The sequence below is a fragment of the Lutra lutra genome, chromosome 2, assembly GCF_902655055.1.
Source record: "Lutra lutra chromosome 2, mLutLut1.2, whole genome shotgun sequence".
In the NCBI taxonomy this organism is placed as follows: domain Eukaryota; kingdom Metazoa; phylum Chordata; class Mammalia; order Carnivora; family Mustelidae; genus Lutra; species Lutra lutra.
In genome coordinates this window covers 180,388,554-180,401,018 of record NC_062279.1, presented here as the reverse complement: position 1 = coordinate 180,401,018, position 12,465 = coordinate 180,388,554, and the positions used below count along the sequence as shown (strand labels likewise).

General features: G+C 34.4%; 1 protein-coding gene across 1 annotated transcript in view; it reads left to right on the top strand.

Moving 5' to 3' along the window:
- The window catches only part of GABRG1 (gamma-aminobutyric acid type A receptor subunit gamma1), a 71,170-nt gene that overhangs the window by 1,966 nt on the left and 56,739 nt on the right, over window positions 1–12,465 (top strand). The window lies entirely within an intron of this gene.

Genomic DNA, 12,465 nt, shown 5'->3' with positions numbered 1-12,465 from the left:
TATATGAATGCACATTTAACATTATATTATTGTATTATGTGATACTGTTTAGAACTCAAGAGTAAAATGCAACCACTATGCAGATGAAAACATGTCTTTATAACTACTTGCATCATTACTAAAACAAAATTATTATGATTAATTTTACTATATATTTAGAGTGAATATTTTTGTCATTATCAGCAGATAGAACAACTATATCTTCTCTCCAAAAACAGAGAATGGATTAAAGTATGCTAAGCAATATTAGACTTGCCAGAAAATGTTTGACATATGATTTTTTAAAGTATTACAGTTTTAGTTTATTTACCTTTCTCCCTAGAAACTTAAATTTATTCTGCATGGACACAAACATACTACTGACTAATTATTTCTTGCATATAAGTCATATAATAATCACTTATTTCTTTGAATATATTATAAAATTATAGAAGATATTTTGGCTGATCATGTATCAGTGTTTTCATGCATCTTCATAATATTACAAATGAATCTGTATTCTCATAAAAACAGATTTACCCAGTGGGTTTCTGAAATAACAACCTGTATGCTCCTTTGCCATTATAACTGCAAGTTTTCCTTGGAACCTAATAAACAAGCTGATCATTGAAATATCTAAAACAAAGCATCTAAAGAAATAATAAAAGGCATAACATCTTTTGTTTTTGAGGATATTTACATTACAATTTTCATAATTGGCTCCAGAACTCTCTTCAAGCTGTTCAGAGGTAGTTATGTAGTATAGCTGACACAGATGGGTTCTGGAAGTCTGGAGACATGATCTGTGTCAAGACTCCTTACCTTCTTTAAATACTTAATTCATCTAGGAAATGAAGGGCAGTAGATCATTTGTGATTTCTACAAGTTTTCATTATCAATATGTTTTAGATTTGAACTAAAACATAAAACAACTCAATGGTTGCTCTATTGGTTTTTCTTTGCAGTTTTAAAGAGTAAAATATAATTGGAATTCCATGTACTTTTTTTTTTTCACCATATGGAAGAGTTAGTGAGAGAGAAGTGTTATGCAGTTAAAATAGATAAATAATTGATTTTATCATAATAGTGTAAGTAATTTGGATTATTCTGGCCAATCAATAAAAGAATATTCAAAGGGCGCCTGGGTGGCTCAGTGGGTTAAAGCCTCTGCCTTCAGCTCAGGTCATGATCTCAGGGTCCTGGGATCAAGTCCCACATCGGGCTCTCTGCTCAGCGGGGAGCCTGCTTCCTCCTCTCTCTGCCTTCCTCTCTGCCTACTTCTGATCTGTCTCTGTCAAAAAAATTAAAAAAAAAAAGAATATTCAAAAGTAAATCTATATGTTTCTGTTATAATTAGCTGTCAGGGCCTCCATGATGAGAGTTTATATCTTCACTTTAAAGTAGCTACAGTTGTGGTGAAGTTCTTACCCTATTAATATTTAGCTGGAGATAACTGGTGTATAAACCAGTTACATTTATATTTTCATCTCCCTTTCTTATTTGGGAGGGCCTTTCTTTTAAAGGCCAAATCATAAATGGTTCTGTATATAAGAATTTTGTTGTCTTATGTTGGTTTCTAAAATAAATATTCAAAGTCACCTATTTGGAAATTTACCAAACTGGAATTTGTTATTTCTTATATTTAATCAGAGACAATAGCTTGTTTCCTCATTAGTTTCCATCAAATGCATAAAGGAGAGACACTATTGATTTTTATATTGCTGAAGTATGAAAGCCTATCCTATTGTTGTAACTGAAAGCTGTACTCATGGTTCCTGTGTTTCATTCTCCGTGAGGCTCCATGGCATCTTGAGAAGTTGGTTAAAATTTCTTAGCTAGTTTTGACTTATTTATAATGTTGGAAAAATCTAATTCTAATCAGATTTTTAAGGAGAGTTGAAAAAGTGCTTGGAGGCTTTAGTTGTTCTAAGAAGTAATTTATGATAAGCTTTGACTAAAGCAGTTATATTTGAGAGAGCCCAGGGAAAATAACTTGTTTTTTCCAAACAATTTCATGAGTCAATAATCATACAATTTAACAGTCAGTTGCCCAAATGAAAATATTCAAATACACTTCCTTTATAAAATGTATTATTTTCAAGTAATTTCAGTAATGTATTTTGTGGAGGTGGTAGTGAATGATTTTTCTTTAGGCATTTAGAGTTTTGACTTAATTTTCTAATAAAATACTGATGCAAACTTGAGGACAAAATTACTGAATAATGATGTTCCATGACAATAAAATATTCAAAGAACCAATAGACAAAATTCTTTTGGAACTAAAATGCAAATACTATAATAGAAAAATCTCCTTTGTATAGAGTCTTTTAGCTATATCCCTCTTCTATTTTGTTTCATTATATACTATCAGACATACCTCTGCCTAAGCAACAAAAGCAAATGTTAGACTTTTCATTCAATCATGAAATAGACTAATCTAATATTTTATAGTTGTATAAAGGTGATTAGAATTTGTCTAAGAAAATATTAATGATGGCAGGGTCCCAAAGGAGAGGAGACAAGGCAAGGTGGAAAAGTGGGGAAAAAAGGCTCTTGAGATATTATCAAAATATGATAAATGACTATCATGAGAGAAAGAGGAAAGGTGGGCATAAATTAAATGTATGGGCCTCAGGGGGATAATTCACATATACACAAGGTACCAATTGAGAATCCTGGACTTGGCCATTAGAATGTAAATTCCGGTTTTAGCTCCACCATTTCCCTCTAGGGTGATTTCAGGAAGATCTTTGAGGCAGAGAGTTCTCATTTGTGAAAATGGAAATGACATTCTCCTTTCTAGCTTGCTTCAAGACCAAGAGAGAAAATTTGTGCCAAGTACATAGCACTTAAAATTTTACCTGAAAAGATACAACAACAGATATTCTGAGAATTACAGTGATTCTAGTATTATTTATACTGGTTAAAGTTGTCTCAATTGCAGTAAAGTCCTTGAATCCTTATGCATTATTAGATATGTTTTGGGTTCCAGAGAGATCATTCATTCTTTTAATTTTTTAAAGATTTTATTTATTTATTTGACAGACAGAGATCACAAGTAGGCAGAGAGGCAGGCAGAGAGAGAGAGGAAGGGAAGCAGGCTCTCTGCTGAGCAGAGAGCCCGATGTGGGGCTCGATCCCAGGACCCTGAGACCACGACCTGAGCCGAAGGCAGAGGCTTAACCCACTGAGCCACCCAGGCGCCCCTCATTCATTCTTTTAATCAACAAATATTTCTTGAATGCCTGTTACGTGCCATACACAGCGCAACACGCTAGGTTTACAGTGGCAAATAGACTAGACATGAGTACTACCTATATGTAGTTTATACTCACTGCCAAGGCCTAGATTATGGTATTACTCAAACCAAAACATCTTGTAGTCACAGTAAGGAAACATACACTCAGAACTCCAAGGCTGTTAGAAAAGATCTCAATCAAGGAAAGAAAATTAGAGAGCCATGAGATTTCTCATCACAGTACCAGAAGACTATGGGGGAAATGTTTCCAAAATTATAAAGATAAATGTTCAACCTAGAACGTTATACTCAGTCAAGTAACCAGTCAAGTATGAAGGGATAATACTGCTCAGATACTGTTCTTCTCCCTATTTTGCAGATGGGAAAGCTGGGGCACAGCAATTTTTGGGAACATGCTTATTGCTGCTAAATGCTGAATCCAAGACTCAAGTCCATGTGTTTTATGCCCAGAGCCTGCATTCTTTCACACTTCTCAGATTACAAATGCAATATAAGTTATAGCAAATAACATGACTATGGATGAATGAGAAAAAAAGGAAAAGAGGGATGTTAGGAGTAAGGAAAGGAAAGAACAGACAATGTCATTGGTAGAAGCATAGTAAGTATAAAAATCTACTGTGTACCTATCACGTAATCTGGAATATTATGTGTAGTGCTAGATTAATTATTTTAGGAAAAACTTCAACAAAGTGGAACACTTGATCTAGAAGGAATATCATAGGTTAAAGAGTTAAAAGGAATAATTTGGAATTCAGATAAGGTTTTTTTTTTGAGGACTCAGATAGCAACTTATTTTTAAAGATGCTATATAAAATCATGGTTGAATTTATTACACATAGGTATAGCAAACAAACCATAAGCGAGTAGGGAAAGCTATGGGGAGGCAGATTTTCTTTCAACACTAAAGGCCTTTAACAAAATAATGGATGTCTTATCACTAGACTTCTTCAAGCAGAAGCTTGTTAGAGTTCTTGTACTCTGTGGGAGGCAGATGAAATTTATGTCTTTCTATTTTTAAATATCTCAGAATCTAATTCTATTTGTACTATAATAGTTTAACCAACTGAAGCCTCATGTTTCAGGAAATAGTCTTAGCTATTAATTTGCTCAGTAAACATTTACTGAGCATTAGCATTCATTCAACAAATATTTACTCAGTGCCTACTCTGTGTTAAGCAGAGTTCTAATGACTGGAGATGCAGTGGTAAGTAAGACAGAATCCTTCCCTAATAGTGTGTGTATCCTGAATACGGGGCATATATGTAAGAATATATGCTAGATGAACAGGACAAAGAAGACAGAATCCTGTCCCCAGAGAATCTGAACTCTAGTAGTTTATGTTGGTGATAAAATGCTATATTTGCTATTCAGAATTCTAGATGAGCTATAATGGAGATAACAAGGAAGCTGGTGTCAGTTGCAACTCTGGGGAAAGACTGAATGCGGTCAGCTGTCATGGATCAGTATTAGTGAAGGAGAGACCAAGAGATTGGAGACAGAGAGAACGTTACTAGTCTGTGGCCAGTGGTATAGTCTCACAGTTTAATAGGTCTTTTAAAAGTGAAAACTGTATTCCTACATCTTCTGAGAGATCCTTTACTCTGGTCATCTAACCTGTGGCATTAAAATAGCAACATCCTGGGTGCCTGGGTAGCTCAGTTTGTTGGCTGTCTGCTTTTGGCTCCAGTCATGATCTTGGTGTCCCAGAGATTCAGTCCTACATGGGACTCCCTGCTCAGTGGGGAGTCTGCTTCTCTCTCTGCCCTTCACTCCATGTTCTCTCTCTCACATGCTCATTCTCTCTGAAATAAATAAGTAAAATCTTAAAAAAATAAATAAAATAGTAACATCCTGTTGTAGCCTGTATCATTTAGTTTAATAGTGAACTTCCAAACTGTAGGAATCCATTTCCTCCCGGATAAAATGTATTTGGAGATTTAAACTTTCTCCTTATTTTTAGACAAATACATTGAGTAACACAGTAGTAGAGATTGTGCTAGGCATTAAGGACAGAGAAGCACTCTAACCTGCAGCTACCTGGGCATTTCAGAAAGTCTATGATTGGAATATAGTTAATCTAATATAAATAGTTTAATATTGGTATGATCAGGGTGTGATTTGGTTCTCCAGGTAGCTTTAAGACTGCTAGAATCAGATTCTGGACAAGTTAATATTTGAGTAGATTTCTAGGACTATTACTTGTGGTTGCACAGTTTGTGAATTGCTTAACCACAGGGACATTACTCAACTCTCACTCATCCTAGATATGTATAATTATCAAAATAATCTTACAACAAATGAAGAAGAGTGTTTTGTGTAAAGATTGTCTTTTCCACAAAATAGCCATATTGACTAGAACAAAGTAACCATATTGGCTAGATTAAATTTAAGTGTTACTCTGACATGTATGTTCTATAAACTAATTTGTTGCTCTGTGCAGGTGGTTTATGAGTGTATGTTTGTGTCTGTCATTTCCTTAGTCAGAGTTCTTTTTGAAAAACCTTCAAACTGTCACACCTGGAATGACTAGAAAGATAGTTTTGCTGTTTTTGTTCTATGCATTTGGATTCTCTTCTTTTTAAGTGAATGGGTCTGAAGGTATCCTTATGTCAGTGAAAATATTTTAATCTCTCATTTTGTAATCCCAAGATTTAGGAAAAAAAGTAATTTTTCTGCATTCAAAGGAACTAATTGCCATTTCCTTCTTCAACTTAATTTTAAGATCTTTTAATATGTGTTCTAATTTAATCAGCCTCCACTTTGCAAAGTTTTTAGCCCACTTATAGAATTTATCTGATGCATAAGAGCATCGAAGGCTTAGAGAATATGAATATCATGAAGAATTATATTGTTTCTAAGACTAATTTATGTTCTGTCAAGATCTATATATATAAATTGGAACAATAGAGAATTCAGTGTTTATTTTAATATACTTTCAACCCAGTCATCATTTTAATAGACTTAATGAAAATTATGGTTTATTTTCTCTTCTCTAAAAAATGTGCGTTTTTTTTTTAAATTCTGGCAGGGAAAATTTCACCTAACAATTCCCTTTTTCATTAATTTCTGTAAACTCCTGTATTGATTCTTGTACTTACTTATAATGATTTTAACCTCTAACGTCTGAACTATGGGATTCAAATTAAAACTTAATTAATTCTATAAGCTAATTTGGGGAAAATATATTAACAATCTTGTTTTATAGCCAAAATGTTTACTTTGCCTTTTTTTTCTGTTTTTCTTATTCTTTTTTTTTTTCACATAAAACTTATACCTACCTTATTACATTTCCTCTTAGTAATTGTATAAACTGTATTGTTACTGTGAAAAAAAATTTGTTTTTATTTATGAGGGGTTGGTGCTGGTTTCAGAAAGGTACTTTGTTTTTTTAATTAATTTTATATGAGATTACCTATAATAATAAATTCTCCTATTAAGGCCAACAGTTACAGTTTTTAGTTGTTTATTTCCTTGATTCACTGTAATTTTAGCTGCAAATAGCAAGATGAGATCTAATATTCTTTCCATTTATTCAATGAATATTTTTATTGGACACCTACTATGTGTTAGCCATTGGGCTATGTATCAATGATACCACACTGAAAACCTTAACCCTTGTTTTCAAAGAGCTTAGAGAAGGTCATAAATAAATAAGGTAGTTAATTAAGATACAATGTGATCAGTTTCATGGGAGAGGTAAGCCCTGGACATTTTGGAAACACAAAGTGGAACACAATTACTTAATATTTGGGGCTAGGCTCCCTCTTCCTTCCTCGAATTTCCTAAGTATTTGCCTCTATGTGTGTTAATTGATGGATCCTGTATTCCACTGTGCCAAAAAAAAAAAAAAAAAAAAAATCATCCAATTGAGTGGACTATCATTTCATCTCTCTAAAACTCTGAAAGTTCAGATCTATAACCCTATCATGCTTTTACTTCTTTTGCTTCCCTACTAACTTTTACAAATAATAAAAATGATTCAGAGCTACAACTATAGAAAGAAGCTCTGTACAAAAGAATTTAGCAACTAGAAATTAAAGGAAAAAAGAAAACAAAATTCTCTTTTGTATTCTTTACTGTGTTTTTCTCATCTTTTAATTTCAGATCTAAAATCAATACCTCTAACTACTCTTTAAAAGCTAGCTCCTGTAGGCTTTGGCATTAGGATATCTTCTACTCAGAAACATTAAAAGGGGTATGTTTCTCTTCTGGAACCTGTAGCTTGACTTATGCTTATAGAAATATATCTGATATTTATAAATAAATGCTAATCTGTTATGAGCAACAGCTCATAAATGAGGCCCGGCTTTGGAGTTTCTTCTCCATCATTTAAACAGATTAATGGAAGAGTTTTCCCCAGGTGTCAGAACCAGGACATTTGCAGTCACCTCTATATGAACTATATAAAGGATGGCTATATAATTTATCTTCCAAATGAGGCCATTTTGTGAGTGAAAGAGGGTGCTATTATTGTTCTAGGACAACAGGTGTAAACCAAAGCCATCCGGGGCAAACCCTGATGATTGTTAAGCTTTTTTATGAAAGATAGTTTATATTAATTGATTGACTTGCTATATAGACTTATATGATTTTTCTCTAGCTATAAAGATGAATTCTCTTCATAATTATATGGTATAACATACCTTGTTTTACTTAGCCTATGTTTGTTATTACTAGTTAAAAACTTTTGCTTGTTTTATTAAGAACAGTGATACGTTCATTAAAGTAATTTTTCACATACAATAACTTATATAAACAGATTGATTTGTGTCATGTCTTAAAATAGCTTAGGCAAAAAAAGACAAACCAACATTGGTGTAGGTGACTCAAAAATTTTCTTTAGTAAATAATTAGTACTGTCAGTTAAAAAAGCGTGAGAAGCAGAAATGTTGAAGAAGCAGATGCCAAGATGAGTTAGACGTGGAAGAGATTTTTCAGAGAAATGCTGTGTAAGATAAATAGGAGGAAGTGGAAGTAAGCTGAGATGGGCCTCAGATAGTAGTGGTCTGACACCTCTGCGGTGATTAGGGGGTTGGGGGAGCAGTTTGTGTCAGAGGAGTCTCAGACTCCTGGGCACTTCCAATAAAGTTTTGACCAGGCCAGTGAGAGTTGTCTAATAGGAGTTGTCCTATAGAGAAGCCCCTAGTCCTGCAGGAATGGACAGGTACTAGGACTGCTTCTATGGTCAGTTATTGCTGAAAGCTGCTGGGGGAAACTTGGGTCTGGTGCCCATGCAGGTCGGGTCTGGAGAGTCTGCAGCTGGGATATCCGTTAACTCTGTTCCCATGAAAGAACTGAGTAGCGAATTTTCAGGGCTGTCACTGTTGTTTTCTTAACAGAGCATCAAGCTCTGCTTCTCTCCATAAAAGGCTCTATTTAATTATTTAATTTTATGATTAGAAATGTATTTCAGGGGTGCCTGGGTGGCTTAGTCATTAGGCGTCTGCCTTTGGGCTCAGGTCGTGATCCCAGGGTCCTCGGATCAAGCCCCTCATTGGGCTCTCTGCTCAGCGAGGAGCTGCTTCTCCCTCTCCCACTCCCCCTGCTTGTGTTCTCTCTCTCACTGTGTCTCTCTCTGTCCAATAAACAAATAAAATCTTAAAAAAAAGAAATGTATTTCAAAATACTATCTGATTTATAAGAAAAGCCAACTCATTTTTAGGTAGACATTAATGACAAATTACCTCCTTTTCATGTATTTATATTATAAAGTTCTACAAAAAGATTCTAGCACATATTAGCATATAGACAAAATTCAATTTTCTGCAGCTCTGCTAGTGTAGAATTCTTAGTGTACTCATTATGCCACTTTTCCATTAAATCTTCAGCCATTTTACATGTAGGTTTTGGTAAAAACAAATTGTTGTATGTTATTTTTCATATAACTTTAAAATATGAAAGTAATTTTCTATTTTTGTAGATATTCACAAAGTCAGTTAAACAGATACATCCATAAATCATAGGGTTACATAATTATTTACTTAAACATACTTTTAGTATTTAAAATTTATGCTATCATAGATAATACTGTAATAAACATCTTTGCATATGATGGTTTTCTTTTTTTTTTTTTAGGATTTTATTTATTTATTTGACAGAGATGGACACAGCAAAAGAGGGAACACAAGCAGGGGGAGTGAGAGAGGGAGAAGCAGGCTTCCCATTGAGCAGGGAGCCAGATGCAGGACTCCAGGACTCGATCCCAGGACCCTGGGATCATGACCTGAGCCTAAGGCAGATGCTTAACAACTGAGCCACCCAGATGTCCCGCATATGATGGTTTTCTATATCATTTGTTTAAATAGTTTTCTCCTTTATTAGAAAATAAGGTAATTTAGATGTGGAATACAACTTTGTCTTTGTGGTACATGATATTACCCTTATAAATGAATTAAAACATTGGATTGAAAGTTAAACACACATGTTATTAAGTCTTTTTCATCAGAGAATGTGTGTGTGATTCCCCGAAATTATTATTCCAACCTTTTGGAATTCAAGGATGGAGATTAGCATCCTATCCACGCACAATCCAAATGTACTAATTACCTACCGTAAGTTTTGCTGCATTCTTATGAATTGGAAAACTCACAGTCCAAGTCCAACCACCTGGATTTTTTATTAAAGATAAAATGAGATAATACTATGGAAACACCCCCCCAAAAAAACAAAACAAAAAATGTGAGAGAGAGAAAACAGCCTTCAAATTAAGTTAATCTTCCCTGTTCTGTTATTTAATAGGGTATGTCCTGGAAACCCTATAAATCTATTTTTTCTCATCTGTAAAGTAGAAATATTAATATTTATTTCATGAGATTACTCTAGATTAAATGAAATAAAATGTGGAAAGAATGTAGCACATAATTCCTGAGACATGGTAAGAAATTAATGGTGCCGTATAAGCACTGAGCTTTTGTTAGTAACAATAAAAAATATCAATCTTTAAAATAACAGTTACTAAAATTTTATACTCAGGGGTCTAAATGCATTTCCATTAATTGTAAAATTATATTTATTCAAGTTATTTAAAAGAAGTCCTTGAGCATGAGTAAAGAAAGTCTCAGTGTTACATAAGAATCATACTTCTTTCCCCCAAATGAATGGTCACTCAATGTATATAAACATTACAAGAGTCTTCCAGCCTGTAAAAGAGATATTAAGACATCAGATAAACTATGTGAATTATTTTTAAATTACAAGTACTTTTTCATCACCAAAATAATACCAATAAGATCTTAATGTAATTAATGAATATTCTGAAGGTAATTTGGAAAGCTTGGAGGGAAGATGCAGAAAAAATTAACTATAATGAAATTTCCTTTCTATTTTTGCCAAAAATGAGGACAGTTAGCTTTGTGGTAGCACTGAGATCCTCATCTTAACCTCTGAGCTAGCTGGGAAAAGGGAAATATAAATCACTATGAGCATGCGCTTTTGGATTATCAGGATGTTGCTACTGTTAAAAAATAGAAAAAGCTTTTTATTTTTTTCCCTGGAAACTTCCATTTGACTACAATCATGTTTCAAAGAAAGATCACTGCTTATATGTGCACTGGCCTGCCTCTAACCACCAGATGTTTCATTCTATAAAACTGGGATTTAAAGCTAAATGGATGCTCTAAAATTTGGGCTGTTGCCAGTGTCTTAGCAATTCTAATTAGATAAGATAACTTTCCTGGAGGACATTCCAGCAGGGACTCTTTATACTTCAGTATTTTCAGTGCTTTAGTTTATGAATGAATGCATGTATGTGTATGTATGTATTTTATTGTAGGAAATAAATTATTTTAAATAAATCATACAACTATATTTCTATGCTATATACTTTTTAAAGTTAAATATGGCAGGACAATTAATATAAATAAGCTCTTCATTAAAAACCTGTTAACTTAATGTACCATAAGTGTTCACACATGAATTTAAGTTGTATACTGTGGTAGTACACTACCCTCAAATCTCAGTGGCTTATGACACTGAATGCTGATTTCTCATTCAGGCTACGTGTCCCTTGTGGGTCAACTGTGGCTCTGTCCATGTTGTCTTCACTCTGGGAGTGAAGTAATGGTGAAACCTTTATGAAGGCTGGTCTTTTGGCAGAAGCACGAGAATGATACGGTGAACTGTGCACTGCCATTAAACCTTCTGCTTAGTAGTGATGCATGTCACACATACTCCGTTAGCCAAAGCAAATCACAGGGCCACACCTGAGTTCAACAGAACAGGGAAGTATAATCCTCCAGCAAGGAAGGAACATTTCAGGTCACATGACCAAGTCAGAAGTCAGTGGAGTGAAAAGTATAATTCTCTGACAAGAAGGAGAGTAGAAATATCGAGAATAATAGCCCACCCCACTATCTGTTGATAATAACTATCCATAGAATTACTATGGAGAAAAATGAGGTAGCAAATACTTTAAAGGTGAAGATTTAATTTATAATATTAATTTGTGGGGCACCTGGGTGGCTCAGTGGGTTAAGCCGCTGCCTTCGGCTCAGGTCATGATCTCAGAGTCCTGGGATCAAGCCCCGCATCGGGCTCTCTGCTCAGCAGGGAGCCTGCTTCCTCCTCTCTCTCTGCCTGCCTCTCTGCCTGCTTGTGATCTCTCTATCAAATAAATAAATAAAATCTTTAAAAAAATAAAAAAAAAATATTAATTTGTACTCCTTAAGGATAAAAGGGTGGATTTGCAATATGTGTATATACCAAATCATTCTGTTGTAAATCTTAAATTTATAGTATAATATATGTCAATTATATCTCAATAAAACTGGAAAATTTTTTAAAGATTTATTTATTTATTTAAGAGAGAGCGCACGCACATGGGCATGCGAGTGGAGGGAGGGGCAGAAGGAGAGGAAAAGAATCCTTAAGATACTCCCCTCTAAGCTGGGAGCCTGAAGCAGGACTCAATTTCAGGACTCTGAGATCATGACCTGAGCCAAAATCAAGAGTGGGCCGCTTAACTGATTGAGCCACCCGGGCGCCCCTGGAAAAAAAATTTAAGAAGGATAAAGACAGTGAGGGCTGCATTAGCTAAGATGTTTTATGTACAAAGCAGAAGAAATCTAAAAGGATACTGTAGAAAAATCAACTCAAGATATTAAATCAAATTTGCATGTTTACTGCTAGAGGGAAGCTTATCTCTGAAACATATACAAATAACTCATATATTTTGGATTTACCTGACTTCACTAATGTAAGTGTTTAGTCTTTGGACCCCTTTTCACTGG